The 27,277-nt window shown below is 39.0% G+C and overlaps 1 protein-coding gene across 5 annotated transcripts in view; it reads right to left on the bottom strand.

The window, feature by feature from the left end:
* FBXO34 (F-box protein 34) overlaps nucleotides 1–27,277 on the bottom strand; it is a 90,581-nt gene that overhangs the window by 21,324 nt on the left and 41,980 nt on the right. The window contains exon 2 of one of the 5 annotated variants that reach the window (XM_040477215.1): nucleotides 11,511–11,592. The exons of 2 other annotated variants lie outside the window; for them this stretch is intronic. The gene's annotated coding sequence lies outside the window, so the exon portion shown is untranslated. Of the gene's footprint in view, nucleotides 1–3,260; nucleotides 3,395–10,672; nucleotides 11,229–11,510; nucleotides 11,593–27,277 lie in introns of those variants that run through there. 2 more of the 5 variants (XM_040477220.1, XM_040477217.1) reach the window with 2 other exon arrangements.

Here is a 27,277-nt window from a genome sequence, read left to right as displayed (position 1 = left end):
ACAATACGGGACAGAAGAAATGGTTTGGAGTATAGATCAAATAAGATTGGCCATGAGATGATAAACTGTTAAAGCTGGATATGGCTAAGTGCAGGTTCGTAACTCTATTTCTACATTTTTGTACATAACAGAATTTTCTCATAATTACTGGTTTTTAAAAAGGGGAAATAATTGGAAGCATTTGGAAAACAATGGATGAATAAGCCTGGAAATGTTCATTATACACACACAGGGTGAAGCTGCATACAGTCTGATTTGGAGGAAAATGTGGTGGAGTTCAGTGGTTCCTGGGTAAAACAGCTCCACAGGACTCTTTGTAAGTCCCTCTCCACTAAGCCCCAGGCTATCTGATGTGTCACTCTTTCCGGGTTCAGACACCGGGCACCAACCAATATAAATTCTTCTTGCCCTACTCCACACTAGTTACTAAAAATTGAACAGGAAATAAATTAGAGAACAAAAAAGTATATAAAAAAGAGAGACAAAAACAATCAAATAAAAAAGAACTAAAAGACAACAGTGATCAAGATCAATCAATCCATTTCTTAATTAAACAGATATGGCTTTCAATTCCCTCATTCTGTGACCTAAATGAGCAGTATAATTATTAATAACTGAACCTGCCTTATGGATAAGTGCACTTAACTTTCATAACTTTAAAGATAAATATAAACATTTCAATAAATGCATAAGAAATTTTGCTATTTAAAGATACCTCATTGTAAATTCTTTTATAACAATACTCACCCCCCCACATTCACCCATGGGGAAGGGAGAAATGATAGTATTAGTATTAAAATATTAATATTATTAACAACATAGCCATTGATATTTATTAAGCACATATAAACATTAATTTCATCTTCAGGACAACTGTATGAGATATATACAATTATTATTTATTCACATTTCACAAATGTGGAAACTGACCAATTAAAGTGTAATGAATATTTTTTTTTTTATTAAATTTTTTTTTTCAACGTTTATTTATTTTGGGGACAGAGAGAGACAGAGCATGAACGGGGGAGGGGCAGAGAGAGAGGGAGACACAGAATCGGAAACAGGCTCCAGGCTCTGAGCCATCAGCCCAGAGCCCGACGCGGGGCTCGAACTCACGGAGCGCGAGATCGTGACCTGGCTGAAGTCGGACACTTAACCGACTGCGCCACCCAGGCGCCCCTGAATATTTTTAAATAATTGGTTATACAAGCAGTTCATCTTAGAATATTAAATGATGGGTCTTTTTTTTTTTAAGTATTTATTTTGAGAGAGAGCGTGAGCAGGGGAGAGGCAGAGAGAGATGGAGAGAGGGAGAATCCCAAGCAGGTTCCATGTGATTAATGCACAGAGCACGACTCAGGGCTCCAACTCAGGAAACCATGAGAACATGACCTGAGCCAAAATCAAGAGTCAGACACTTAACTGACTGAGCCACCCAGGTGCCCGACAGGTCATTTTTTAAAATGTGCTTTATAACATTTTTAAACAAAGCTGTGTGTGTATACACACATATTGATATAAAAATAAATAGAAGAGTCAAAGATTTGCTCAGAAGTCACCAAATCAGCTGTACAGGGCTTCCTAATTACAAGTACAGTATAATAATGATTCTATTTCCTAAACCCTCAAATCCCAGTGGTTCTCCATTCTTTAAAAGGAAAATTAAGTCACAAACCAAAGTCAGTTCAAGTTCATTTTAAAAGAAATGTTTCTTTTGCCCAGGAAATGGTCAAAGACTCAAAGATTAACTGAACATACACAGATCCAGGCTGAACAAAAAGCCAAAAGGAAAGCATTAGATACCATCTACTCCTTAAGGGCAGGGACCCTGTATGGTATTTTATAGATTCCCCCTATGAGATCAAGCACAGAATACTTTACACATAAGAAGAGTTCCATGATGGGAATGCAAGCTGGTGCAGCCACTCTGGAAAACAGGATGGAGATTCCTCAAAAAACTAAAAATAGAACTACCCTCCGACCCAGCATTTGCACTACTAGGTATTTATCCAAGGGATACAGGTGTACTGTTTCAAAGGGACACATGCACCCCCATGTTTATAGCAGCACTATCTGCAATAGCCAAAGTATGGAAAGAGCCCAAATGTCCATCGATGGATGAATGGATAAAGATGATATGGTATATATATACAATGGAGTATTACTCGGCAATCAAAAAGAATGAAATCTTGCCATTTGCAACTACGTGGATGGAACTGGAGGGTATTATGCTGAGTGAAATTAGAGAAAGACAAAAATCATATGACTTCACTCATATGAGGGCTTTAAGAGACAAAACAGACGAACATAAGGGAAGGGAAACAAAAATAATATAAAAACAGGGAGGGGGACAAAACAGAAGAGACTCATAAATATGGAGAACAAACAGAAGGTTACTGGAGGAGGTGTGGGGGGGGATGGGCTAAATGGATAAGGAGCACTAAGGAATCTACTCCTGAAATCATTGTTGCACTATATGCTAATTAATTTGGATGTAAATTTAAAAAACAATAAAATTTAAAAAATTAATTAAAAAAAAAAAAAGGAGCTCCACGAAAAGTAAACGCCGGGAACTATTCTGCAATAGCATCCCAGTCTCTCAAACCTTCATCAATCTGGCCTCCAAATAAAGGGGGAAATAATACTTAATAAACTCCTTGGACTCAAAATACCTACTCTTCATTGTCATGCAATCTACTAATGGGCCCACAGGACTTGCTGGGTGGGAAAACCAGTTTGACAAGGCAATCACTGCCCTGCTCCAGAGACAACTTCATAAACTCAGTACCCCCCCAATACCTCCCACAAGGAAAAACTGTTCTACCCCATGACTTCCTTATAAAGGCTCATCCTCTGTCATCGAAAGTTGATAACACAATGGTTCTCAATCTTTCTTGAACTGCGGACACTTCAGAATCTGAGGAAAAGCCTAAGTCCTCTGCCCAAGAAAAAAGGCCAGGGCATGCACACAAAGTATTCTGCACAGAATTCAGGGGAAATCTCAAGGCTTCTGATTAACAGCTCCTGTCTTAGTTCTTCCTTGTATCTTTCCTTTTACCGTCACAGGGACTGTTTAACCTTTCTTCCCTACCTGTTACCATCTTTATCATTTACTCACTGTACTACTACTGTAGTACATTGTACAACTACAGAAACTGCTTACCCAGCTGGGCCCCTCCTGCCCGGATCTCATCCACTGCCCCACCCTCACCCAGCAGTATTAAGGAATAGCTACTATATGCCTCCCATGGGACACTTACCTTGGTCTATCTTGTCTTCCTCTCCCCTACTATACCGTAAACTGAAAGGTATGAGTAATCATACTCCTTTCTGTAGCTCTCACAGAGCATGCAGCACAGGGCCTTCCTTGCACCTGGCAAGTGTTCATTAGAGTGAATCAATGTCAAACCTAAGGATTTAATGGAAATCTTTCTTTTAAAAGATCAGCAACCATCTTTTAAATGGAACATGGGAGTGCCTGACTAATCGATACTTGGGCAGACCAGGAAGTTGATACAACTAAACAACTCCACCCACCACTTCCTGACCTAGTGCACTGCTAGCTCAGTGATGGGAGGTGGAAGAAGTGGAGATGCTCTCCAGGTCATGGTCACTTTTAATCTTCATTACTTTTCTGCAAAGCAAAACACAGTTTGGCTTGAGTAGCCACTTTTTTCCAGCACCCTACTTACCTAAAAATTTCTATGCAATGCCAGATTTTAAAGAAAATCCTACTCACCAGCCATGTGCAAACAAATACTTCCACAGAAGTTTTCCAACTTAATCCTGTCAGTTTAAGTAGAGGAAAAACAACTTTTACGTTGCTAATAACCTCCACGACAGAATCTAGATAAGCAGACATTCAGCTATGAGTTAGGCAACATCCTTCTCATTTTCAAAGCCCCAAACCACATCCTTTAAATACTAAAATATACAGACATGAAGTCCCAACAAGAAATACTGTAAAGTCTCCCCATGGTTCTTTACTATATTAAACACAGCTGTCCAGGGTCATGTTTACATAGATTTTTTTTTAATGCCAAACCAACATCAGTGCTAAAATATTTCTGATAAACAGACTCCTACACACCCAAACTAGAAAGGAAAAGGGCACCAAGAAGTTTAAAAATACTTTCATCTTTAAGGGCAATAAAAACACAAACTGGGTCCTATTATCATGTTTTGGTCATTTTGGTGTAACAGTTATTATATTTATTTCAAAGCCACAATGCTTTATTAATTACTTTAATAGAAAATCTTAACTTCCCTGGTTCTTTCTAAATCAATTACAAAGTATGCAGAGTTCACACCCAGAACCCTTAGGTACTTCAATTATTAATAAACCAAACCACAAAGGAGAACCTGATACCAAGATCAGATTTCACTGCTGGGTTAATAGGTGGCAAAACTGTACATACCAAACAGCAAAGCCAAACACACTAAGAGTTAAGAAATGATACAAAACTACATCACCCCCAAATTTCTACCAATAAGCCTATTCCTCTCATACTGCCAATCTTCTAGAAACAGACTATTAGTACAAATAAAGTAACCAATCATAATTCACAAACTGCTGGAATTTGTGACTTGTGGGTCTCTTGTCAGCCTCTAAGCAGGATCCTACTCCCTAAGAAAGGTGGTCTTATAAGCTAATAAACTGTAGCCACTGGAAAAATAAAACAAGTATCTTCCCTAAACATACCAGCACCTGAGCTGTAAGAAATGTTTTGTATCTACAAAGCACTTTTGCAAACATCTGCCCTCTTTCTGTTCCTCAGATCGTTTGCATCTTGGTTGTGTACAAAGGTATCAGCTGCTCCTTCTTTCTTTCCTCCCCAGTCTCCATATGCCTATTCCCCCATGCTCATGTCACCACAAACCTATATATAACCTTAATGTTTTTGTATTGAAGTCTGCAACCATTGTGCTGAAAGGAGATAAAAGCTCAAAAACTGAAACCTGCTCAAGATCAAGTAGGGATGTAGCCATAACTTCAAAGGTCAACATTTTCTGATACACTACAAGCTCAAAACACTACATTTTAAGTTATAAAAGATTAAGGGGCACCTGGGTGGCTCAGTTGGTTAAGGATCTGACTACTGGTTTGGGCTCAGGTCATGATCTCATGGCCTGCCTTAGGCTCCACATTGGGCATGGAGCCTGCTTGAAGTTCTCTCTCTTTCTCTCCCTCAGCCCTTCTCTCTCTCTCTCTCTCTCTCTCTCTCTCTCTCTCTCTCTCTCTCTCTCTCTTAAAATAAGATTCAAAGAGGTACACCAAGTTCTCCTTATGAAAACACTTTACAATATATGTTACTTCAGGAACTGACACTTAGTCCCATCATGTATTAAACATTTCCAACTTTTAGAAAGCATAGTAAAAGACAATCTGAGAAAGAGCTTTGTATCCAAGAAGCCTTCTACAGTGATTAGCAAAGAACCAAACATTACCCAGAAGCAAACCAGAAGCTAACCTGCATTACCTGGGATCTTACAGACAGGTGACAGTGCTAGACCTAATTTCATGCAGAGGCAGATCCTTTACATCAGTCATTCAGTGTTTCATATAACAGCGCCCTCAAGGAGAATAACATTTACTATAATTCTTATTTCTACTCTGAGTGGGATGTATAGGTGAGAAAAATATTAAATACCCAAGGATAATCAAATAGGAAGTTCTTCAGTTCCTGAATTCATGTGGAAAATAATTATTGAACACCTACAGACATGCTCCAAGGTGCCTGAAACCCTGATTTAATGAAGGAAAAATGAAAGCCAAACAATGAACAAAGGTTTCAGCAGCAGCTCAAATGTAAAAAAGTAGAGAAGATGAGTTATCACAGTATCTTTAAAATGCGACAAACACGGGGCGCCTGGGGGGCTCAGTTGATTGAGCATCTGACTTTAGTTCAAGTCATGATCCCACAGCTAGTGAGTTCCAGCCCCGCATCAGGCTCTGTGCTGACAGCTCAGAGCCTGGAGCCTGCTTCGGATTCTGTGTCTCCCTCTCTCTCTGCCCCAACCCACTCGCATTCTGTCTCTGTCTCTCTCAAAAATAAATAAACATTAAAAAAAAAATTTTTTTTAATGTGACAAACACAACAGAATTTGCAGAGTGAATGGCAGCACTTATACTGTAAGCATCAATTTAGTTTTTCAAACTTTATTCAAAATAGTATCAAAATAATATGAAACTAAATAGCATATTAAAGTATATTAATAAAGTATAAAGTATATTAAATAGTTTATAGTTGTATAAGAACTAGAAGCATACAGGGTTTACTAGTTTTGTTCATACATATTTAACTACATAACAATGCAACGTAAAAATGTTTTAATTCTATTTATATTAAAGGGTCTTGGGGCGCCTGGGTGGCTCAGTCGGTTAAGCGGCCGACTTCGGCTCAGGTCATGATCTTGCGGTCCGTGAGTTTGAGCCCCGCGTCGGGCTCTGTGCTGACAGCTCAGAGCCTGGAGCCTGTTTCAGATTCTGTGTCTCCCTCTCTCTGACCCTCCCCCGTTCATGCTCTGTCTCTCTCTGTCTCAAAAATAAATAAACGTTAAGAAAAAAAAAAAAAAGTTTAAAAAAAAGGGTCTTAATGAATTTCTTCCTTTGGATGATTCACATGTTACTCAAATTTACAAAATAATACTCCAGACCAGAAATTATTTAGTGCGGGAGAAGATGAGAGCAGCACAGGAAAAACTATTAATATATTTATAATATAAGTGCATACCACAGAGATTTGATTAAAACTACACAGATGGTAGAGATTTTTGGACCCACTCTCATCTAAATCTGCAACACTAGCATTACACTCAAATTGCAACTACTGGGACACCTGGCTGGCTCATTCCTTAGAATATGAGACTCTTGTTCTCAGGATGTGAGGTCAAGCTTCATGTTGGGTATAGAGTCTTAATTAAAAAAATTAAAAAACAATAAATTGCAACTATCCTGTGGGGGGGGGGGGCATAAAGAGACCAGGCCTTTCCTACCTTTGGGAATTTTCTTCCGTTTCACAAGTATAAAATAATTTCCAGCCTCTAATTTGAACATTCAAGCAATCATTACTCCTATTCAAATCTCACAGTTTGTGAGCGAAGGTACCAACTAGATCTTTTCTTCACTCAGTATTTACTAAGCATCTACTATTTACCAGGCACTCTTCCAAAGATTAGCGATACAGCAGTGAGCTAAATATAAAAGTATTTGTCTTCATCAGATATACATTCTAGCTGGGAAGCAGACTAATAAAGCATATGGTACATGAAAGGTCTTTATGGAAAGAAAAGGAAGTATGAAGCATATATATCATATATAAAAAATATATCTAAAGCATAAGATTTTGGAAAGCTATTTTACAGTCAACCATATCATGAAACAATTTTTTTTAGTAAATAAAACTCATTAGAAAGAATATGAGTGCCCTTTTCTATGACAAATCTAGAAATGGAATACGAACATCAGGATAATTGAAAAACAATGTCACAGAAAGCAGTCTTTTAGGAAATGAATCTGATCCTGCTTTGTGCACAAACCATTCCTGAAATACCCTAGATTTGAAGCAAATTTTAGAAGATTTATGGAAACACATACAAAAAGCCTTAAAAGTGAGTTTAAGACAATATAAGGGAAAGGCAATATAAAAATCAAGAGATTATTATTTACGTCACTCACTGTTAGCATCAGTGTATAGTATTTCCTAAGTTTTTATCACTAAAACTAAATTTGATATAAAGAGAGAAGTGATGTCATGGCTATCCGAGGCAACTCAGCTGTAAGTTGCTTGCACAATTACAGGAAACACACAAATCAAAACTACAGATAAATTCCTTCTACAGGTTCTCATTTGGGAAGATGGCAAGGGGAAAAGAGAAACATCAGAAGAGGAACAAAAAACAGGCAAATCCAACAGGAAAAACACGATCTTTGAACTTAACATGAAAACAAAGGCCAGCCATGAGGTAAAGAAAAGCAGTACTGAAATTAACATTTTTCCTAGCAAGAACCTAGAAAAATAGGCAATGGGAAGCCTCAAGAGGGAAATTTTATCAGAAAAAACAAATTATTGTGAAATTTTCTTTTTGGTCTTAAACAAGTACTTTAATTCCCAAATACCCCTTAAAAAAAAAGTTGCACAAGGAATACCTAGGAAGTTAAAATCCATTTGGTTATATCAGCTGAAGAAAGTAACTAAAGTTGATTAGGCTTTAAGGAGGAGCTTAAAAAATTTTTAAGCCATGTTTGTTACGCCTTTAGGAAAGTGTAGGTAGGGGTGCTGAATCTTCTTGTATTGAGCAAGTTCTTTGATTCTTAAGGGGGTATAATCAGTTGTGGGTCAAAAACTGTACATCAAGATTCATCACAGCTTAGATGAATTCTTTCTTAGGTTATTCTTCTTTCTTCTATTAAAAAAAGTTTTAATTCTATCCCACTATCACATTTCTATCCATATCCCACAAATCCAGAAACAAAATTGACTCTCCAAAATAATATTGAGTAGAAAGTTAAAATTTTAAGCGCTGCCTGGCTGGCTTAGTCAGAAGAGCATGCAACTTTTGATCTCAGAGTTGTGAGTTCGAGCCCCACACTGGGTATAGAGATTACTAGAAAATCATAATCATAACAATAATAATAAATTTTAACAAAGTTAAAATTTTAGAAAGAGAATGATTCAAAAGTATCAAGAAACATCAGACTTGGTTAAAAATCCTTTAAGATCATCCAACTTCCTGGGCGTCTGGGTGGCTCAGTGGGTTAATTGTCTGGTTCTTGGTTTTAGCTCAGGTCATGATCTCATGATCCATGGGTTCCAGCCCCGCACAGGGCTCTGTGCTGTACAATCAGGCTCTGTGCTGACAGCTTGGGATTCTCTCCTTCTCTCTCTGCCCTTCCGCCTCTCACTCTCTCTCTCAAAATAAACTTAAAAAATTTTTTTAATTAAAAAAAAATATTACCCAATCCTGTTATTTCATGCTCAAAACAAAACAAAAACAAATAAAGTGTAATGTTTATTTGGTTTCTTGAACAGAACTTCCTTACTGTGGCAAATACAAAGTCTGAGAATCAAAGAATCATGAGATGACCACCTACCCATGTGTTCATACATTGATGGAGGACCAGAAAACACACTTTTATCATTCAATTCTTAAGCTGACAGGGTTCCAAAGGCTAGCTTATACTAAAAATTCACGTAAATTTATTAAGTCATAATGGAGATCAAAATTCCAATTTCAGAAACTGGAATACCTAAGTTCTTCATTCATATTGTCTCCTCTCCTGGTATCAACATTATTAAACCAGAAGGTTTGGGTTACACATGAAAAAAAGCAAAGAAAGAAGAATAACCTAAGAAAGAATTCAACCAAGCTATGATGAATCTTACAGTTTTTGACCCACAACTGATTATAATCCCCTTAAGAACCAAAGAACTTGCTCAATACAAGAAGATTCAGCCCCCCTACCTACACTTTCCTAAAGGCATAACAAACATGCCTTAAAAATTTTTTAAGCTCCTCCTTAAAGCCTAATCAACTTTAGTTACTTTCTTCAGCTGATATAACCAAATGGATTTTAACTTCCTAGGTATTCATACTCTTCTGATCTTCAGCTAATTCCCTTAACTGTTCTAATCTCTCTAGCTGCTCACTTACTAAACCACAAAGTTCCTTCTGAGGATGTCTCACTGCATCTATTACTACCCAGCTCTTCCTAATTTTCTGAGTCTCCATATCTCAAAGCTGAATAGTATACTCCCTTCAAAGAGAAGAACCTGGGGCACCTGGGTGGCTCAGTCTGTTAAGCATCCAACTCTTGATTTTGGCTTGGGTTATGATCCCACAGCATGGGATCAGGGTGGGATGAACCCCAAGTTGGGCTCCACCCTGGGCATGGAGCATGCTTGGGATTCTCTCCTCCCCCTCTCTTCTGCCCCTCTCCCTCACCCATGCATGCACTCTCTCTTTCTCTCTCCCTCTCTTGTGGGGCTCAATCCCATGACCTATAATCAACACCTAAGCTGAAACCCAAAGAGTCAGATGTGCAAATGACTGAGCCACCCAGGAGCCCCCAAAATAAACTGCTTTTCAAAGACATTTTCTCAAATCTCCCTCAGCCCCTTCCTGGGCCTCCAAGCAATGATTCTCTAGTTTTCATGGCAGATTTTTATCCCCACCCCCTCAATCTCCCATCCCCACCTCCAGAAACTTTTAATTTTTTTTTTTCAATGTTTATTTATTTTTGGGACAGAGAGAGACAGAGCATGAACGGGGGAGGGGCAGAGAGACAGGGAGACAGAGAATCGGAAACAGGCTCCAGGCTCTGAGCCATCAGCCCAGAGCCTGACGCGGGGCTTGAACTCCCGGACCGCGAGATCATGACCTGGCTGAAGTCGGAGGCTTAAACGACTGCGCCACCCAGGCGCCCCCAGGAACTTTTAATTAAGTACAATCAATTCTGCTATATGGGATTGACAGATATACTGGGGAACAACTTGAATAGAATGTGAATTTTGTGTTTGCTTATGTATGATTTCTACTGTGAGAAACACTGAATGTACATTCAAAACTGCACTCAGCTTATCCCAGCTGTATAGAAATATAAAAAACACAAGCACACATCTCAAACATTTTAGCAAAAATTTTTTTTAAAAAACATGTCAAGGATACACACCAACCATACTGTTTTTCTGGAAATTTTCAGATACATTGCAGCAACATGCGTGAGTTCACGGAGACATCCCAGGCTCTTCATATAGTCTAGACTGGGAACTGGCTAAATGCTCCACCCAAGTCTAATGGCTCTAAATTCAACTTACATGCTATACCAAGTGGCCACCCAAACCTGTCTCCAGGACTCCAGGCTTATACACTGACTATTCAAAATCTCCACCTAGATGTCTAATAAGCTAGCAAGCATCTCAAACTCAACATGTCCAAAATCAAAATCCTGACTCCCTGTGCACGTTCCACCACCACCCTCCCAAAATCTTCCCCATTTTAGTAATCAACAAACCCATTTTTCCAATTTCCAAAGCCAAAAACCTTGAGTCATCCTTGACCCCCTTTTTCCCTCACAAACCACATCAGGAATTCCCATTGGCTCTACCTTCAAAATATACTCAGAATCCAACTACATCTGACCCTTGAACAACAGCGGGGATTAGGGGCACAGACACCTCCCCATCCCTATGCAGTCAAAAATCCGAATTATAAGTTCTGACTCCCCCAAAACTTAATAGCCTACTACTGACTGGAAGCCTTACTGATAACATAAACAGTTGTTTAGCACATACTTTGTATGTTACATGCATTATATTCTGCATTCCTACAATAAAGCTAGAGAAAAGAAAATATGAAAAAAAGCATAAGGAAAATACATCTACAGTACTGTACTATAAAAAAATCCATGTAAGTGGACCCAAGCAGTTCAAACCCATGTTGTTCAAGAGTCAGCTTGTGCCATTCACCACCTCCACTGCTAATACTCTGTTCTAACCACAATTTCTCACCTGCATTAGTCTCCCATTAGTCTTTGAATTCTATTCTTGCTCTCCATACGGTCTACTCTCAAACTCAGCAACCAGTATAATCCTATAAGGAAAAAGAAAAGCTCATCATATTTTTTTCTGTGCCACACCCTTGTTAAAAAGAAAACCACAGGCCCAAAATGGCATCACTTGGGGGGGGGCACCTGGGTGGCTCAGTCAATTAAGCATCTGACTTCAGCCCAGGTCATGATCTCATGATCTCACAGTTAAAGGGTTCAAGCCCCACATTGGGCTCCGTGCTGACAGCTCACAGCCTGTGATTCTGTGATTCAGATTCTGTGTCTCTGTCTCTCTCTCTCTCTCTCTCTCTCTCTCTCTCTATCTCTGCCCTTGCCCTGTTCCTGCTCTCTCTCTCAAAAATAAATAAACATTAAAAATTTTTTAAAGATTACATAGTCCTCTATATTTTACTAGCTACCTGAAAATTTAGTTTTATTGTTGACATCCTCTAAAATCATAGTAGGTGTTTCAGACAACAAATCCTAATATATTCTTTTTCTCTTTCCACCAACCTTCTCCCCAGGACTTAGCTTTAAATACAGCTTTAAACACATTTAAGGAAAATCTCTGAGATTTAGGTTCCAAACAACCTTGTCTCATAGCAAGATCTAACACCATGCACTTCAAAATCTAAGCATGCCTATTTAAACCAAAGATTACCTGTGACCCAAACCCACACTATTTGGCCAAACCTAAAAATCACTTTTTACCTTTGCCTCATTCAATTCCCTCGTCCTCCTGACCTTCACTACCAGCTGTCTTCAATGTGGGGGGATTATGAATTGATGAGCTTTTAATAGGAAGCTATTTGATTATTCTTAGGCAGAAAGTAAAGTCCATCTGGGTTTGTTTTGGAGTCTCTGTGATGTGACAGAACCTCAACTAGGGATTTTACTTCTTCTATAAACTATGTCATCTGCGACTTGTGTATACTGAGGATGTTTAGACACACCTTAAGCAGGCCTGGTGTCTAGTCTACAAAAGTATTTGGATTGTCTTAGGTCCTTCTGAAAAGCAATGGACCAGCATCCTGCCCCACTTCAAGAACGAGTTGTCTCCTTGTTACTATGGTGATGAACACCCTGTGAACAGAGGTAATTTGCCACTTGCTGAAAACTCAAAGCATTCTGTAGCATTGTTTTTTATCAGGAACAAGGTGGGAGGAGCAGAACCAATTATGGAGTATATTTATAAACACTTAAAGGAGTGTGTTACTTTATTCTGAATAACAAGATTTTAAATTGTTTAGTTTACAGGAAAAAATGAAGGAAATAAGAGGACTGAAGAAAAGAAACATGTTGACCTACATCCTAACACGTACAGCTCTGCATCATTGTTGAACCTGGCACTACAGCTTTTCCAGAATAGAGTTCTTAGACTGGTTTTCAGATTGGTCGCACATACACAATATATATTAGTTTTCTCACCAGCATTTAGTCTTCTATTAGTCTCCTGCTACTGTGTTTTGTGTATGTGTGACCAAGCAACAGTCTGGAAGGGAAGAAAAATCCACTCAAGTAACAAGTTATCAACCAAGTAGGGTAAGAACAATGCTTCTGAAACACTAACAGTTAAAGGAAAGAAATTATATCTCAATAAATTCTTAAAAGTCACACTCAGGGGCACCTAGATGGCTCAGTCGGCTAAGTGTCTGATTCTTGCTTCTGGCCCAGGGGCATGATCTCATGGTTCGGGAGTTTGAGCCCCACATCTCTCTCTCTCCTCTCTCTCCATCCTTCCCCTGCTTGTGCATGCTCTCTTTTTCTCTCAAAATAAACAAACATTTTATTTTATTTTATTTTTCAACGTTTATTTATTTTTGGGACAGAGAGAGACAGAGCATGAACGGGGGAGGGGCAGAGAGAGAGGGAGACACAGAATCGGAAACAGGCTCCAGGCTCTGAGCCATCAGCCCAGAGCCTGACGCGGGGCTCGAACTCACGGACCACGAGATCGTGACCTGGCTGAAGTCGGACGCTTAACCGACTGCGCCACCCAGGCACCCCAAACAAACATTTAAAAAAAAAAAAAAAAAAAGGAAGAATACTCGGCACCTATTCCTGATTTTCAAAAAAATTCTTACCAAACTAGGAAAACTTGACCTTAATAAAAAGAAACTAACAGAAATTTATATGAAACAGCATACTTAATATCAAAATATTTAAAACATTCCCCTCCTATATTCAGGAATAAAACAAAGATGCCAGCCATCACATTACAAAAACAAACATGCCACTAACATATTCAAAGGGAAGAGACAAAAATCTGTCACTGCTTCCAAGCTACATGTTATGGGCTTTCATGTTACTAATCAAATTAAAAGTTACTTGGTCTCATAGCTCAAAAACTTACCAGATACAAGATCAAAATTTAAAATCAAACAAAAAAAACCATGAAACAAATAATTAACACATGACCCAGCAACTCTACTCCTAGGTATATACCCCCAAAGAACTGAAAAGAGATATTCAAATACCTGTACACAAAATTTTATAGCAGCACTATTTAAAACAGGTGCAAACAAATGAGATGTCCGTTAGTGGATGAATGTATAAACAAATGGCGGTGTATACATACAATGGATTAATGAAGTACTGGTACAAGTACTTGTAGAGAGCAAGATGGAGTCACTCAGGTCAAACAAGGGCCTTTGTCAAGCAATGACACTGTTAAGGGTACTGCAGCTACAAGATATTATCGTCAAGACCAGCACCAGTTAATGACACCCCAGAAGTGATAACAAGAAGCAGAGGAGGTCTGCAGGGGCCCAAAAATGATTAAATCCTTTGGGGGGGGGGGATTTTTGCAGCTGTCAGACTCTTTAGACACTGACCCCTCTTTGTCTGACCACTTTAAAAAGGCAGCTGCAGCTGGAAGGCTCTGCCCAACTGATCTCTGAACAGAGGTGAGATCCTTCACTGCTTGAACATAATAAGCAGTAAGTGCTGAGAGCTGACCCGAACAGGACCCAGGCCTGATCTCAACTGGTCGCTCACAGACTGACTCCTCATTTGGTTCATTAATTTCCCACCCCCTGTGTGATCTTCTGTGTTGTGTGACTTGTCTTGTGCTCTGCTGTGTAAGAAGCCAAGTTAATCATGTGGTGAAATGTCACTGAGTTTGGAATCCTGAACCTGCTTTATAATTATGTTAACACTGCTTCATGACTGAATAGAGCTGACACTGTAGACAGATACAACTTACGTGTGTACCTTCACAGAGTGCTTATAACAGTACTACAACATGGATGAACTTTGAAAACATTATGGTAAGTAAAAGAATCCAGACACAAAAGGTCACATATTTTATGATCCATCTGTAGAACAGACAAACCTATAGAGACCGAAAGTAGATTAACGGTTGCCTAGGACTCGGTGGGCAAAGAAATGGGGAGCAACTGCTAATGGATATGGAGTTTCTTTTGGGAGTGATGAAAATTAATCAGAGGTGATGGCTGCACAACTATGTGACTATACTAAACACCAATGAACTGTATACTTTTAAAACACAAATCTAATGGCATATAATTCTTATCTAAATTTAAAAAGAATAGTAAGATTTGTTGTGGGAAAAATAAAGTTCCCAAAACATACAAAAATACTACAGTAATCAAAACAGTATGGCAAGAGAGCGGAAACAAGTAAGTAGTTCAAGAAAACAACACCCTAAATGATTAAAGCAGGATGTTTGAATAAACTCACTGGGTATCTGAGTGAAAAGGTAGATGCCTACTTCACTATAAAAACTTAAAAGTGACAGATTGAATAAAATGTAAAATCCAATGCTGTCAAATACGAGAGAATGATTTTAAAATCTTAGTAGGGGAGGTGCCTGTGTGGCTCAGTTGGTTGAATGTCTGACTCTTGATTTCCACAGGTCATGATCTCATGGTTCATGGGATCAAGCCTCTCGTTGGGCTCTGTGCTGACAACACGGAACCTACTTGGGATTCTCTCTCCCCCCCCCCTCTTCCCCTCTCCTACTCACACTGTGTCTCTCTCTCTCTCTCTCTCTCAAAATAAAAATAAACATTTTTTATAAATACATACATACATACATACACACACAAAATACTGACATATCTGGCTAAATACAAATTCTAAATATCTATTTGGGGAAAAGACACAATAAAGTTAAAAGATAAGCAAAAGATTGGAAGAATACTATTTGCAATATACAAAAAGGATTAATTTCCATGATATTAAAAACTTCATGCAATCCAATGGAAATGGAGGAGAGAGGGGACAGTATTTTAGTATAATACCATTGGTGTGAAACAAAACTGAAAAGACTGTGTAGTTTGCAAATACAGAAAAACTGTTATGCTTGGGATGACAGGGACATTTTTTTCTGCATCATATTTTCAATGTTTGAATTTCTGACCACAGTATATATAGTAATTCTATAATACCAAAAACAATTTAAAAAGGAAAAAAGTCTGAGAGGCAAACTTAAAAAAGAAATTTAAAAAAATGTTCATTTATTTTTGAGGTAGGGAGGGGCAGAGAGAGAGAGACAGAGAATCCGAAGCAGGCTCCACGCTGTCAGGGCAGAGCCCAACACTGGGCTCGAACTCACAAACCATGAGATCATGATCTGAGTAGACATCAAGAATCGGATGCGCAACCAAGCAAGCCACACAGGCACTACTGAGAGACAAACTTTAGATAGCTGAGGGACACTAAAGGATTTTTAAAGGGGAAGTAGAATGATGGTTTAGCATTGTTGACAGATCCCTGGAGTACCTTTATAGAGAATGGATAGGAGAGATACCAGTTTGGAAATAGTTATTGATTCATTTCTCCATTCAACAAATGTTAAACACCTACTGGGGCTTGGCACTGAGCTAACCACTGGCACCAGTTAAAAATGTTGCAAGTTGTCTCTCCAAAAGGTCATATACCTACTTTGGGCAATGGTGCAAAGGAAATAAGGGAAACACCTATTGTTTGTTTGTTTGTTTGTTTCTTTTCTTTTCTTTCTTTCTTCCTTTGTGGTGCGGGGGTGGAGGGGAGGGATGCATATAGAACTTTTGCCATTTTAAGACATCTGTGAATAATATCCTTGTGGTATTCATTGTATTACAAAAGGACCAGGTATTCCTTGTAAGTATAACCCATATTTTGGCAACTCACTGAAGAAAAAAAACAAAATGCAACATCAGCCTGTTCTTACAAGTTCAAGATTCTTTGACTTTGGAAAGTCCAAGTCCTAAAAAATCTCTAAAAGAACTTCAAAGTCACCCTTACTCATTTTCTGTCCTTTTTAAAATTCTTTGGTTTTGTCAAGAGATGAATAAAAAGAGGACACAATATTAATAGGCCAAAGGAAAAACATCTTAATGAATCATATTAAAGATATTTATAATTATGATTTAATCTGCATTGGTTTCTTTTTACAGACATGTTCCCATTTTATCACAGCCATCTGCTATTTCAACAGTAAGCCTGTTTTACCAAGTTTTAATAAAGACCATGACTATACATAAAAATTTTTTAAACTTTCTGACTGTAAAACTTCTTTGTTAAAAGTGTCCCCTAAGTGAAGAGGCAGAAAAAAGAAACTGCTGATGAATTTGGTAAAAAATTCATGCTACCATTTGGCTTAGGACATTTCAAAATGTGAGGGGTGTGGCACCAGCTCCTGGTTTACCACCATTTTAAAGCTAAGTGCTCTGCTTCACGATCTAGGGCTGAGAAAAAGAGCTTTTCTGAGGTTGCTGGTCAGCAGGCAATCACCGTCACCTTGACAAAACCAACTGGCTGAGTGAGCTTTCCTTAAACCTATCATAATGTTACCATCATTCTTCCCAAACCATGCTGACAAGGTCCCTCATGTATAGATTTCCTATTGTAAATGCATGATGTGGGCAATACCAAAGCAAATGCAAGTCCCTTTCTGAGGAAGGGTATGGTTAAGCATGACAGTCACAGGACCTAGATATCGTAAGACAGTCCCAATTTCACAGTATTCTATTGTTTACACATAAGGTGATCTTTTAAATGTGTGATTCAAGATGATTTAATAGTTAGACTCATGAGAGTTTTTTTAAGTGAATACAAAGTTCAAAACACAGAAAAGAAAAAAAAAAACAAACAATCTTTCCAGACTCTCCTGAGTCTGAATTTTGGACCTGAGCACATAATCATATGGAAAAAACCTGGCCTAATCCTCCCAACCCATCCTAAGAGAAGCATTTCTTCCCAGGCAGGAGGAGCTCACCAGAAATTACAAATGATTTTTTTTTAATTTTTTTTTCAACGTTTATTTATTTTTGGGACAGAGAGAGACAGAGCATGAACGGGGGAGGGGCAGAGAGAGAGGGAGACACAGAATCGGAAACAGGCTCCAGGCTCTGAGCCATCAGCCCAGAGCCCGACGCGGGGCTCAAACTCACGGACCGCAAGATCGTGACCTGGCTGAAGTCGGACGCTTAACCGACTGCGCCACCCAGGCGCCCCTACAAATGATTTTTAAAAACAAAGCAAACAAGAAGAAAAAGCCATTAGCACATACAAGCTTCTAATTGAAACACAAAAGACGGTGAGGAAAGGAGAGACTAGAAAAGGGAGCAATAAACAGTGGTTTCCAGAAGCCCTTTTTGCAGAAATGTTTACTTTAGCAGTTGGATACTGCTGTACACTGGATCTTACAGAAATAATTATCATCTTCACAACTGTGAACAAACAAGAAAGTTCATCTGGTCATCTAATCTATTTCACATGTGCAATGTCAAATATTTATTTGTTCCTTTTATATCTTATTAAATATTTATTCTTTTTAGCCATAGCTGTCACTATCTTGAGCCACAAAATCTTTTACTTTTATTATTATTTTTTTAATATTTATTTTTGAGAGATTGACAGAGTGTGAGCCAGGAAGGGGCACAGAGAGAGGCAGACACAGAATCCGAAGCGGGCTCCAGGCTCTGAGCTGTCAACACAGAGCCTGATGCGGCAGGGCTTGAACCCACAAACCGTTAAGATGATGACTTGAGCTGAAGTCAGATGCTTAATCAACTGAGCCACCCAGATGCCCTCACAAAATGATTAAAAAAAAAAAAAAGATGTAAATATATGCATTCCTCAATAGAGGAATGCAGGAATTTCTTAAATGCCAGAGTGGCCCACATCCCCATTCTGAGACATCACAGGCAATTGCTTTTACTTGAGCTGCCATCCGGATATCCTAGAACCTTCCTACTCTGACCTTATCCAAAAGGTAATCATCAATAGATAAGGGAGAATTTAGTGGACTGTGAGGTGGCCTGGTATGAAATTAAGGAAAAAGAGGGTCTACCTAACCCAATCACATCAAATCTAATGGGGGGAAAGGACAATGTATTTGAGCAGAAGAGATTAAGAGTGGAGACAAAGTCAGAAGATTGGAAGACTCGCTAGATGAGGGAGCAATAAATGCCTGCTTCAGAGTGGATGAGGTGACCAGATCAGCAGACCCAGCCAATGAAGGACAACAGGAATTGCTACAGACCTGGGACAATTAGGTACTGTCCCAATTCACCTCAAACCAAACTATGTGACCTGAAATTGTATTATGTGTTTCTTTACGTCCCCACACATCCATATAAAAATCTAACAACAGGTCATGATTCAACACCTACTTTATGAAAAGGAAAAATATTCTACAATCAGAATTATTTCCTGACTGCAAACCAGTAGGGGGTTGGCTAAGACTATTCAGATCCCCCTTAAATTGCTAAGGTTATCTACCTATTTATTCCCAGAATTATATCCCAGACTTATGGATAATACTGGATGGTGGACTAAACACAAAGCTATTTGTTTCTCCTTCCCCAAACACTAAGATTTTTTTTTTTAAACACATAAACCCAATGGTATGAAGAGAACTGGAGACTGTAGTCACAAAACCTGGAAAGATGAAATATAAATGGCTAAAGGGTAAAGGACTCAAAGACTTAAGAAAACTGAATCCTAAGGTAAGCATCAGGGAACAACACTCCCCCAAAAGTATCAGCAGAGAATAAATGGGAAGGGTTAACAGAAAATCTTTCTTTTAAAAAAAAATGGGGTGCCTGGGTGGCTCATTCAGTTAAGCATTCGACTTCGGCTCAGGTCATGATCTCATAGTTTGTGGGTTTGAGCCCTGTGTCAGGCTCTGTGCTGACAGCTTGGAGCCTGCTTCAGATCCTGTCTCCCCCTCTCTCTGCCCCTCCCCCCACTTGCATTTTCTCTCTCTCTCTCTCTCTCTCAAAAATAAAGATTGTTTTTTAACATTTATTTATATTTGGGAGACAGAGAAAGACAGCACAAGTGGGGGAGGGGCAGAGAGAGAATGAGACACAGACTCCGACGCAGGCTCCAGACTCTGAGCTGTTAGCACAGAGCCCTATGTGGGGCTCAAACCCACAAACCACGAAATCATGACCTGAGCCAAAGTCGGACGCTTAACCAACTGAGCCACCCAGATGCCCCAAAAATAAACTTTTTTTTTTTAAAAGCTTACTTTGAGGAGAGCACACATGTGCAAGCAAGCAGGGGAGAGGCAGAGAGAGGGGAGAGAGAGAATCCCAAGCAAGCCCCACACTGCCAGCACACAGAGCCCAATACAGGGCTCCATCTTATGAACCATGAGATCATGACCTGGGCCAAAATCAAGAGTTGAACACTCAACTGACTGAGCCATCCAGGTGGCCCCAGAATATCTTTCTGAAATGCAGTTCCAGATTCAGTTGTTCAGACAAATGCCCTTCCCTCTCTTGCAAAGGGCTGAAGATAATCTAAAGAAGGTTAAAACAGACGGTTATACAGACCAGGGAATCACCAAGTAAAGCAAAGGCAGTTTCAGTTAGCATAGGTACTAGATCTCTGTCCACGGTGTGTTGGTAAATATAAATGTTTAACCACTTGGGGGTAAGGGGAGGTGGAGACAAGGGTAATTATCTGTACTATCTGCTGAATTCTTGTGGTATAAATACTCTTACCATGGCTGCTTCAAGCTAAGAAATGGTATCACTGTTCACAGAGATTAGATGAGATGCATGGTAGCCTATCATTAAATAGTATTTCCACCATACAGATTAGATGTAAATAATATCAAGAGCATCCATAATGACAAAATGTAATAAAATATTCAGGGGTAGTGAGTTTTTAGAATTTATTGATTTGATTTTTTTAATATAACATCTAAGTTTGCATAATCTTTAATAATTGTCATATTTAGCAAACGGCTCACAAAGTTCCTGAAAATTTTAACAACTGTCTATGATGCGCTAATACTAGTCATCGACCCAGCCCTCTTTATTAATACCCTTTCCCAAAAGGCTGACAGTCAGGCCTTCACTTCCAGGCAAGGGAGATTAGAAAAAACTTTTCTGGAGAATATTAACAATTAGTCTAAGAGAAAAAATTATATTTTGCCATTATATGACAAATTCTCAAACTAAATTTGTCCAGCCAGATCTTCCTACAGTGAAGCTCACAATTGTAGAAGTCCTACTGCATATGCAGAGCTTTCAATCAGCATTCTAGGATCCCACTATTAAATATTAGCAAATGGCCAAGAATTGCTAGACCTCTCTAGCACAAAGAAATTAAACAGAAAAAGCAAGTTGGAAGAGACAGCACATGCTTTGCAGGCATGTGACCTAGGCAGTCACACAGTGCCCTGCACTTAGAAGATCCCTGTGTTAGATTTAATGCTCTGCCGTTGCTGTCTTGAAATTCTCTAATAAATGTTAACAAGGAGCCCTGCAAATTATGTAGCTAGTCCTTACAGAGACTATGCAGGGTAAAGAAAATTCTGGGGGAAAAGATACCATGAATATATTCAGAAATATAAGAGAAAATATCGCAAACACAGTAAGAACAGTAAGTTAAAACAACGCAAAGAATAAGCAAAGAACAGTAAGTTAAAACAAAATAAAACTAAAAAGAGAAAATGAAAGTGAGCAAAAGCATGCCTTGTTGGTAATTAAAAATGCAATAGCTAAAAGGAAAAACTCCTTAGAACAAAATAAGAAGATTGGAAGATCAGTCCAGGAAGTCCAATATCAGAGCATCAACAGTTTAAGAGAAAACTAAGAGGGGGAGAAAGTCAGGGTGCCTGGATGGCTCAGCTGGAAGAGCTTGGGATTATTGATCTCTGGGTTGTGAGTCCGAGCCCCACGTTGGGTGTAGAGATTACTTACATGAAGTAAAAAAGAAAAAAAAGGAAAAGTCATCAACAAAATAGTTCCCAGATTGAAAGGGTTTGCCAAGTACTCAATGGAACCAAACTCACATAAGGCACCTTATTGTGCAATTTCAAACACAGAGAAAAGAAGAAAAGAACCAATCACATAAATTATCAGGAACCTAATGTATCAGAATACCTTCTGCCAAAACAAAAGCATAAAGCAAGAAACAGGGAAATAGATCTAGAAAACAAGAAATCCAAAACAAAAAGGCAAGGAGCATCCTCAAGATGTGGATGAAGGGAAGTCCCAGGATAAGAGCTGTGCCTAAAAAAAGTGGGCAATCAGTCCAGATGGAAGCACATCTTCAGGAATAAGGGAAACTAAGAGAATATCTTAACTGTCTGAACTTCCTGAAAGGAAATATGAACAAGTTGCAATTTGAGCTACATTAGAGAGAAGTTTAAAGTAAATAATAACAAAGAAAAATAAACATTTCAGGGAAACCAAAAGTTGTACAGGAAAGCACAAGTGTTCATAGATTACTCCATGGCTTAACTGTGAATAGCAGGTTCAGTCTTAACTGTATAAATACTGAATACCAACCTAAGCAAATTTATGAACAATTACACTAGGATCGGAGAAGAAAAAGGATACCTGTGGATGTTGAGAAAGAACTGAATCCTCATCTGCCATAATGGGAAATCAAGAGATACTGCCTGAAGCTGAGAAATGAAGAAATCAGAATAATAAGCATGCTGTTAAGAACGACAGTGTTTCGGGACACCTGGGTGGCTCAGTCAGTTAAGCATTCGACTTCAGCTCAGGTCATGATCTTGAGGTTCATGGGCTGGAGCCCTGCATCGGGCTCCATGCTGACAGCTCGGAGCCTGGAGCCTGCTTCGGATTCTGTGTCTCCCCATCTCTCTGTCCCTCCCCTGCTCAAACTCTGTCTCTCTCTCTCTCTCTCCCTCTCAAAACTAAAACATTAAAAAAAATTTAAAGAATGACAGTGTTCAAGGGTGGCTGGGTGGTTAAGCATTCGACTTTGGCTCAGGTCATGTTCTCATGGTTCATGAGTTCACACTGATGGAGCATGAGTTCACGCTGATGGTGCGCAGGAGGCTGCTTCAGATTCTCTGTCTCTCTCTGCTCCTTCCCTGTTCACACACGTGCCCGCGCTCTCACAAAAATAAACTTAAACACACACACACACACACACACACAATGAGAGTGTTCAGAACTTGCTACCCCAAAATAAGGCGCCTTGGTATACTGAATATTTTATTTTATTTTATTTTTTTAATTTTTTTTTTAATTTTTTTTTCAACGTTTATTTATTTTTGGGACAGAGAGAGACAGAGCATGAACGGGGGAGGGGCAGAGAGAGAGGGAGACACAGAATCGGAAACAGGCTCCAGGCTCTGAGCCATCAGCCCAGAGCCCGACGCGGGGCTCGAACTCACGGACTGCGAGATCGTGACCTGGCTGAAGTCGGACGCTTAACCGACTGCGCCACCCAGGCGCCCCATTATACTGAATATTTTAAACTGAAAAAACCTGCGGTGCCGGAAGGTGCCGGAAGGACTTTCTGACTTTCCCTTCTGTCCGGAAGCAGGTCCTAAGACCTTCATGTAAGAGATGTCCTTTCTATACCAGGAAAAGAACATCTTTATCTGTGTAGATGGAGGGTTACAGAGAGAAGTCAAAGGAAATGGCCTTGCCAAGTTTCCCCAGTTTAATACCCTGAGTGCATATTCTTTTGTCCTATCATGTTTTTCTATGACTTTCCACTCTTCCATCAAATCTAGTGCAGGGGCACCTGGAGGCTCAGTCAGTTAAGCATCCGACTTCAGCTCAGGTCATGATCTCGCGGTTCGTGAGTTCGAGGCCCGCGTCTGGCTCTGTGCTGGCAGCTCAGAGCCTGGACAGCCTGCTTCAGATTCTAGGTCTCCATCTCTCTCTCCATCTCTCTCTCTCTCTCTCTCTCTCAAAAAAAAAATTTTTTATCTAATATAAAAATACTCAGACTGAACCATTTCTTCAGGTCTTCATTTCTTTATGAAGCCTCCTGTGTCACATAAAATTTTTATTAAATAAATTTGTATGCTTGTGTCTTGTTAATCTGTCTTTTGTCAGTTCAATTTACAGGGTCCCAGCTACAGAACCTAGAAGGGCATTAGGAAGAAAATTTTTCCTCCCCTACGAGAACAGAGAAATGCAGAAAAAATCAGATCTAAGAAATTAAAATGTTTGCCTCTAGGGAGGGAGAAGTAGGAGATGAAGTGGGAGGAGAACTGTTGCTTTTCCAATCTTACAGAGCTATTAAATCTTTATGCACATTTACCACTTTGATAAAACATAAAATCATAACATGAAAAAAGCTAGCAGAAAAACTTCAGGATGTTTTAATTCATGATTCCTCTTTCAAGCTTACAAGTTTTGTCAACAAGAAATTTTTCTCCTTCTATTTGTTGTGGTATTTCCAAATTTTCTACAAAAATGTATTACTTGTATAATAGAAACGTAATCACCTTACAATATTCAAAATCATCTATAACTCCAACTATTAGTTAGGGATATTACCATGTCCTATAATACCCAATCTGGCCCAGCTCAGGAAAAGGTGGTGGCTTACCTTCCAGGAGTTACCTCAGCAGTTTATACCAAATGTCTCCATATCTCACACTGGGTTTCCCTCTCCATGCCTACATTCTTTCAAAACACTATAAAGAGACTTTCCATTTAACTCTGAAAAATTCACATAAACATAATGAACTCTAGAGTTTGCCTTTAAGGGGGCAACAAATTCAATTTTTCATACCTTTATTATTCCCAAAACTAAACTTAAAGCTTTCAGTACACAGAAATTGTAATATAGCATATATTATGTTAACACAACTGTATAACATTTATTTGTTTTTATTCTGCATTTAAATAGCTGTCAGGTCAGCTATCAGTTGTCAGCTATGTATCTAACTAGAAAAGTTATTACGGTCAGAGTTTGCAAAACACAGTTCAGATAAATGTCACAGCCTCTGTTCACCTCTACAATGGATGATGAGGATGGTCATGGTCATCACAGGATGTTTAAGAAGGGATCTGCTTAGCACAGAGAACTGAGCCAATCTGCAAACATATGTAGGCCAGCCAAGGCAGCTAGCTACACATGTTTTCACTTATTCCCTTAAGAGTGATTTGGTTTGTTTGGATTTGGTATAGAATCATTTCTGGATTTAAGGAAAACTAAACAAGGTTTTACAGCTTGTTATGCTGACAGGCAGAAAACCATGAAAAAAAATCCTAACCTAAAGAAGATTCCTTTTGCACTTAAAATTAAGGTAAGATAGACATACCTGAAGACATGGTCTACATTTCTCATCTTCATCCCGCCTAATCATGGCAAAAATTGTCTTCATTATTAATTAGTAAACTCTGGCATGCAAATATGGCCTGTAGGATCATGAAGAGTTCCCCCACCCCACACACACACCCCTAACACTAGTAAAATGCCTCGCTGGCATAACATACCAAATTTTTCTCAAACTGGCAACCAAAACAAGCTGCTACCAGAAGATTTTTTTTTTTCTCAAAGTCAAATTAAATTTTGCCAATGTACACAAGAATATTCCAGATTAGTGGCTGTTAACCAATTTAATCTTATGACATTCAAAACTTCTTGTTCACACTAGAGTGCTTTAGGTAAATACTACTAATCTCTTCTGGCTTCTAGACACCTTGCAGACTTTGGGAAATTCATCTGGTTTCTTGCCCCCTCCAGCCACTCCATCTCAACCTCCAAAAAAATGCCTCGAGTTTTTTGTTTTGTTTTTGACACAACTTGCTTTTTCCATCCTGAGTTTTCCCGAACTATTTCAGGGTTCTGACAATTTTGCCAGTGACTAAATCTCCTCCTGGGAATAGCTGCCTCATTATCACTATTAAAAACAGTCACTCCTAATACTGACTGATAAGGATCTGGAAACTTATTGTAACTTCGAGAATGCATATCCCACCCTACCCAATCCAAAGATAAATGCATCACAAATGGAATAACAGACTCACCACAGGACACAATCCCACAGGCTTTGTGTTCCAATTAAACTATTGAGTGTTGTGAATATTCCTAACTCTTACCAATATGAAGAATTTCTTACCATTTCCTTCCTCATAACTAATTAATACAGAAATTACTATGAGTCAAGCAAGCAAAACAAATGAACAAGGCAAACAAAATACACACACACACACACACACACACACACACACACACAAACTCAACAGTAAATATCCTAATCCTAATGTTTTTAAGGTAATACGGCCTTCCAACTGATCTATTTCAGAAATATTCTGTGCAGTACATGTGCTGTGTGGGTAACTTTTGTTCTTGGCAAGCTAGTCCTCCTGGCTTAGAATATCAACAGCAGATAACCTCAAATAAGAGCTCTTTTCCTACAATCCCTCAAATGGAACGACCACTTAGAAACTTAATTCTTGCAGAAAAGCATATCCAAAATAGAGATGATCATAAATTTATTTCTATTATTGCCATTTTGGTTATATCTCACTTCCTCAGCATTAGTAAAAAGTCACATAATCATAATCCATCATTCTGGAAACCGGATAGTGATACAGAGATGACTCTCCATCCACTCACAGCCCCCCAAAAAGTAGTACCCAGAAGTTCTTTCACATCAACCAGAAGCAACCTGGGACCCTTTTGCAGCCACTGAGGAGAACGGGAATTTAACCTTTTTTGTGCCTTAAATTTCCTTGGAGTACATGAAAACTGTAAACCCTCAGAATATTTTTTTTTTTAATTTTTTTTTTCAACGTTTATTTATTTTGGGGACAGAGAGAGACAGAGCATGAACGGGGGAGGGGCAGAGAGAGAGGAAGACACAGAATCGGAAACAGGCTCCAGGCTCTGAGCCATCAGCCCAGAGCCCGACACGGGGCTCGAACTCACGGACCGCGAGATCGTGACCTGGCTGAAGTCGGACGCCCAACCGACTGCGCCACCCAGGCGCCCCTCTCAGAATATTTTTTAAAACAAAACCATACACACAACGAAAACCAATTATGTTAAAATACTGTTATCAAAATATTTTTTGAAAACTCATTAGTATTAAATGCACTTTTTACATTTGTAATATATAAAATAACAAGCTTCAATGACAAGCTATTAACTACCATAATTTCCAAATTATGACCAACATAAATGGTATCTTCAAGATATCTGCAACAACTGCAATGTGACATAAAAATATCTTTGATTCCAGGGGCGCCTGGGTGACTCAGTCAGTTAAGCATCTGATTTTTGCTTTCACCTCAGGTCACAATCTTGCGGCTCCTGAGTTAGAGCCCCACATCGGGCTCCACGCTGACAGATTCTCTCTCTCTCTCCCCCTCCCTCTCTCTGCCCCTCCCTCACATGCACAGTCTCTGTTTCTCTCAAAATAAATAAATAAACTTAAAAAAATTAAATTAAAAAAATCTGTGATTCCACAAAGTCACAGGGACTGCTTGCTAATTTGCTGTGGTTTGAAGCAAATGTTAAATTTCAGTTAGAGAT

Source organism: Herpailurus yagouaroundi, unplaced genomic scaffold (genome assembly GCF_014898765.1).
Source record: "Herpailurus yagouaroundi ecotype Mexico unplaced genomic scaffold, PumYag 141, whole genome shotgun sequence".
Classification (NCBI taxonomy): domain Eukaryota; kingdom Metazoa; phylum Chordata; class Mammalia; order Carnivora; family Felidae; genus Herpailurus; species Herpailurus yagouaroundi.
The sequence above is the reverse complement of the archived record's forward strand: the minus strand, read 5'-3'. Positions and strand labels throughout refer to the sequence as shown.